Below are 5866 nucleotides of genomic sequence, written 5' to 3' on the forward strand. Positions count from 1 at the left end.
ATTCTATAGAGAGAATTTACTTTTACTACCTGTGTCGGGTAATCAAGACCATGTATTTCTTCAATAGGTGGTAAAATCTTAACATCTTCAGCTTTAATACCTTTTTCTTTCATAGATTTATTTGCCTCTTGCATATCTTCAAGACTGAGAAATAGAATACCCCTTTTCTTCGGAGTTGGCTTAGGAGTTGGTTCAGGAATTGTCCAATCATTTTAATTACTCAACATATTATTCAATAGCAATTCAGCTTGATTAATAGTTCTTTCCTTGAAAACACAACCAGCAAAACTATCCAGGTGGTCTCTGGAAGCATTTGTTAGTCCATTATAAAAGATATCAAGTATTTCATTTTTCTTGAGAGGATGATCAGGCAAAGCATTAAGTAATTGGAGAAGCCTCCCCCAAGCTTGTGGGAGACTCTCTTCTTCAGTTTGCACAAAATTATATATTTCCCTTAAGGCAGCTTGTTTCTTATAAGCAGGGAAATATTTAGCAGAGAAGTAATAAATCATATCCTAGGGACTACGCACACAACCAGGATCAAGAGAATTAAACCATGTTTTAGCATCACCCTTTAATGAGAACGGAAACAACTTAAGGATAAAGTAATAGTGAGTTTTCTCATCATTAGTGAACATGGTGGCTATATCATTTAATTTAGTAAGATGTGCCACAACAGTTTCAAATTCATAGCCATAAGAAGGATCACATTCAACCAAAGTAATTAACTGAGAGGGTTGACAGAGAAATCATAATCCTTATCGGAAATAAAGATAGGTGAAGTAGCAAAAGCAGGGTCATATTTCATTCACTACACCATGACACTACAAAGACGACATGCAACTATTGGTATAAGTGAGAATCGCCGACACGTTTTTTGTCCCAAACTATACCGAAACACAGTATATTAGTATTATTATAAGTTTGTGACACATTATCTGTCGCCAAAACTCATAAAAACACCATCAAAATTTCTGTCGGTAGATGAAGACAATGCCGTCTATTTGTGTGTCGCTGATTCATGTGGACACAAAAAGTGTCGGCGTTTCCCTTCAGCCCATGTCCGAAAAATATGGCGCGCAAAGAGAGCCATGCGCGCGCCATGCCAAACACCCGATTTGCACCAGCCCAGAAAAAGAAAAAGAAAAAAGAACACCAGACACATCGACCCCGACCTGTTCGATCCCCAATCTCACCCCTCTCTCTCTCTATCTCGCCACCCACACACCCTAACCCTAACCCGACCGCGCCGCCGCTCCCAACCTGCGTGCCTCCGCCCCAAACCACCCGCCAGTCCCTCGCGCCACCACATCTCGGACCCCGGCCTCCCTTCCCTTAGTCCGCAGTAGTAGCAACGCCGTCTGCGACGGAGGAGAACCGTCCGCCGCCGAGGAACAGCAGCGCCGTCCGCCACCAAGGATCCACCGCGCGCCGGGAACAGCAGCACCATACGTCGAAGGATTCGCCGCACAGAATGCTATTGAGGAGCAGCCTGCCGTTCTTCGTCCTCCACCGGCGACCCCTGTCTCGGCCCCGCCTCCAGATCTGAACAAGTAAGATGAATTTTTTTTCCTTACCTATCTTCTCGTATGTTGCTATATGGAGTCCATATTTTATTATGAATGGTTTATAATCTGATGGTATGCCTTGCGTGATTATAGTCGGGTGGTTCCAGGTCTAGGTCATGGCATCAGTGGTGTGGCGTTGTTCTGTTTTCTCAATGAATAGCAGTCGCTTGTTGGATGGGAATTGCTACTGTAAGTCATCTCAGCGAGTAGTATTGACCCCCTAAAGAAAGGAGTATCGACACAATACACAAAATTATTAGGCTGCAGAAGTATGGGGTACATCAGTACATGGACATAAAAAAGTAAAGGATATACATGATAGTGTTTGCTTGTCTTTGTCAGTTTTTTTAATTTTCTTTTTGAGTGGCTTCACACACATGTGTTTTTCCGCCTTACTGTATCGCCGCAGAGACAATACTTGCAGGGATTGTGAAAAATAACTTGAAGCATGCCCATTAGTTAGTAGAGCATATATTTGCATTGCAGCGATGACTTTATTAGTGTGTGTGTTCACTTCTAGGTCACTGCATCATGTCAAAAAAACCCGGCACTGCTACAATTTCTGAAAGAAAAGGAAGTGCATGTGAAGAACCATGGCGACACATATGAGGAAAATATATTTGAGTCAATATATATACACATATAAATGGATGGAAGGAATGTTCATGAAGATTTTCTATTTGTTCTTTTCTGTGAGGGAAAGACAGTTTATTACTCCCTCCGTCCCATAATATAAGAGCGTTTTTGACACTAACACTACACTAGTGTCAAAAACACTCTTATATTATGGGATAGAGGGAGTACTTGTTAGTTTGAAAAATTGTAAAGAAGATAGTCTGCAGTAAAATGTGTATAAAAAATATAGGTCAATGATATACTATGATAATTCCTCCTTGTTTTTTTGTCTGCAATAGTTGATTAAATTTTTTGAGGGGGGTTCAAAAAAACACTTCATGAGCTTATTTTTGAATGGCTGAATAGATTAGTTATGTTCTAATCCGAAGTCCGGCAAGTGTTCTTCACATGTTAGATTTTCCTGCGATTCAAAATCCTGCCCACCTATTCTAAACCCAAATATGTATTATCCACTCGTCAAGCCTATGAAGGCCCAGTGGCTTTGATGCACGCCCATTACCCAATAATAAAAGTAGAAGAACCTATAAACATAGGAAAGATTAACATGCACGTGCTTTTTCGAAAGGTCTTCTTGTAAGTTTGCCTTTTAATGTGTATACATGAGCTGGTTTTCTACTGTCAATTTTGACTCAACTTGAACGTCTCAATAATGAACCCTTTTTGCACATGACATTTTTGAATTATCTCCTCACGGCAGCAGGTGATTTTCTCATGGATGTTTGCACAGGAGCTTGTTATTGCTTCCATATATACTGGTTTTGTTCAGCTGGTCAAGTTGTTGTTGCTCCCTCCGTTGCGCAGAACAGTACCCCTGGAGATGCGCGGAGTAGGCTACTCCTCTGACCATAACAATTGGCTGCTACTGACGACACGAGGTGATCTTATATGTTCAATTCTTAATTGTTGTTTCAAATCCTTAGACTAGTGGCTGGGATTGTATTAGTTATTTGGAGATACCTATTTGTACTGAAGTTCAGTTAGTAAGTTGAATATAGCCCTCTTGTTCTAGCCATGTGCAGTTGAATTGAATATTTTTGGTCCGCTTCTCACTCTTGATTTTTGCAAAAAAAATCTAAAATCCTTGGTCAGTGATATGTTAATTATACATTGCTAGCTAGTTCTATGCACACACAATACTTGGTTGGGACTGAAAACTGTAGCACTTGAGCAAGAAAGGCTGACTACCGATTCATTAGCATGTCAATCTGGTCTTCCTCTATGCACTTCTTATGGCTCATTAATAGCATGGTTTAGCTCACTGAAATAGGAGAGGAGCTGCACAAGACAGAAAAAGCACAAATGGCCAAGTACACTTGACGGAAGATTGACGAAACAGAGAGGAAGAGAGCACAGGTAAAAACTGAGACCAAAGGCACTTAGACTTGAGTAATAGTTCCAGTAAGCTCACAGTACTACTTCCACAACCGCGAATGGTAAATTTTAGAAGTACAAATGAAAGCATAGAAATTAACACAAATTGCTAGTTTAGGTCTTTAATGATTTCCGAACAGATTGAAAGTCCAAGCCTTGATGAATTGATAGTCCACGCATGTTTTGCGAAGTATTTTAAACGAAATTGCAATTGAAATCTAGATGCAGCTACTTTAGATATATTTGTTGCAATTAGTACACATTTTTCCCCTATCCAAGGTCTTCTACTATTTCAATACCCATTATATGTGAAAATATGTGGTGATAAAAGAAACACATCTACAGTCTGTAATTTCTTCCTAAAAGTGAAACTTAAGAATGTCAGTGAGTGGTGAAATGTACACTCTTGTTTGATCTAATTTATGGATTCCATTTCCTTGTACTTCTAAGAAAATAATTAAGTCTTGCATTAGGTATAGAACACAAAGACAACATTAGTTGCATCTTTTATTGAGGAAGAAACTCATTAGATCTATCTAGGTCGAACAAGTGTATGTCTAAACTGTCATATTTATTCACAGATTTTGCCTGCTTGCTTCAAAACAGAAATGTGGCTTTTGCTTGCTTATAATTTTGGTTATGGTGTGGCTGCCTATTACTCAAGATGATCTCATATCATATCATCAATTTCAGGAACATTATCTCAGCTGTCGTTGATTTCAGAACAGATCGTTGGCATTGTACCTTCAAGGGACTATCCTTTTGCCTACTGAGCACACAAAACAAATGCGCCTATATATTTATTTAAGGGAAACAACATGCTCCCATTTTTGGTCAATCGGTGGATCTGACTAATACATAACTACATATATATGTGTGAGGTATTATTCATGTGTCATTTTTTGTAATTCGAGTAAGTTGAAACTGATGGTCTCAGATGGTTTGTGTATTAACTTTGATCAGAACTTGCATCTACAAATACTGAGTAGAGGGTTGCCTTTTGTGCAGGAATTTGCAGCAGGATCCCTTGCTTGTGCTCTCCGCCTATCCTCACTCCTTAGACCTTCCCTTTGCTTATCACCATACATTTTATTTAGAGTGGTGTCAAGATGCATCTCCTCTGCCAAGATGATGGGCAGAGGGCCTAAGCTCTAGGTGAACTCCTCCACCAAGCATGTGCTGTATATTGTACGATGTTTTCATTGTTAATGTCTGCAATCTAATGCTTTGCTCTGCTATTTTAATTTCATGTAACAAGCATACTCTCATTATCTATACGCATGTGTTTGTAATAACTTGTACGCATGAGTTTGTAAGAAGTTGAATGCTGGTAATGATGCTTTATTTTCTACAAAATTGGGCTATATGCTCATGGCTGCTTCCTGATAACTGTGCATGTAACTGGGTTTCTTCACTTCATTTAAATGATTAGTATGTTTTGGGCTTTGACCTATGCATATAACAACACTACCAAGCCAGTTTGTTGTACATCTTCTGTTTTTGGTTCTTTGGACTCAGGAGTAACTCAGAAGTTAGAACGAATGTACTATGATAATACTGCTCAAACATACGGTGCTTTTGCAGGGTCAAATGGCGGGAAGTATCAAGTCGAAGATATTATGGCTTCTATACATCTTCTATTTTCTTTAAATGGAAGTTGATGTCGGTTTGGTGATCGAAGACTTGGGCTCTTCCATAGTGTTTCGTAGAGTGATGGAACACTTAAGTCTCTTATGAACTAGGCCCATATTATGTAACATGCCACAACTTGTATGTTGACTTGAGTATTTTTTTCAATGGTTGTAGCAAGGAAAACTAATGGGTCTTCTATATATGTTGAATAAATGCGTTGGTCAATGGCATTTTGTGATGAATAGAAGAGTGTAATTGTTGGTATATCTATTGCAAAGTGAACATGAATTGAATATTTTGAATTTATTTTCATGTTAATATATATTGCATTTGCATTTGTGCTGAAATGTATAAGCCTGGCAGCAAATGTGTCGGAAAAACTATTGGAGGCCGCAAAGACTGTTGGCATAGCATACTTACAGAGAAATTATCGGGGTAGCAACGGCCGTTGCACTATCTGTCGGTATAACACACTGTCAAACGATCTGTCGGCATAGAATACTCTATCGCTGAAGAAATGTCTGTCGCTATAGCCCTCACCAACCCAGTCAAAATGTCCGTTGGCATAGATTTATCTGTCGCTAACGACTTTTCCCGGCAGGACTATAGGCGACAACTCCTTTCTATCGCCAAAAGTCTTTCCCGACACTAAATGTGTC

At 39.4% G+C, this 5866-nt stretch overlaps 1 long non-coding RNA gene across 11 annotated transcripts; it reads left to right on the plus strand.

The window, feature by feature from the left end:
• Window positions 1-1140: 1140 nt before the first annotated feature.
• On the plus strand, window positions 1141-5513 carry LOC125519459 (uncharacterized). 11 transcript variants are annotated; one of them, XR_007288259.2, is made up of 7 exons: window positions 1141-1553; window positions 1662-1757; window positions 2902-3079; window positions 3459-3557; window positions 4269-4456; window positions 4584-4730; window positions 5160-5513. It is a non-coding gene; the product is annotated as an uncharacterized LOC125519459 (long non-coding RNA). The 11 variants fall into 11 exon arrangements; XR_007288260.2 differs by having other exon boundaries at window positions 2932-3079; XR_007288256.2 differs by having other exon boundaries at window positions 2932-3079; window positions 3472-3557.
• Window positions 5514-5866: the final 353 nt, after the last annotated feature.

This window comes from Triticum urartu, chromosome 7A, assembly GCF_056163025.1.
Source record: "Triticum urartu cultivar PI428250 chromosome 7A, HENAU_Tu73, whole genome shotgun sequence".
Taxonomy (NCBI): domain Eukaryota; kingdom Viridiplantae; phylum Streptophyta; class Magnoliopsida; order Poales; family Poaceae; genus Triticum; species Triticum urartu.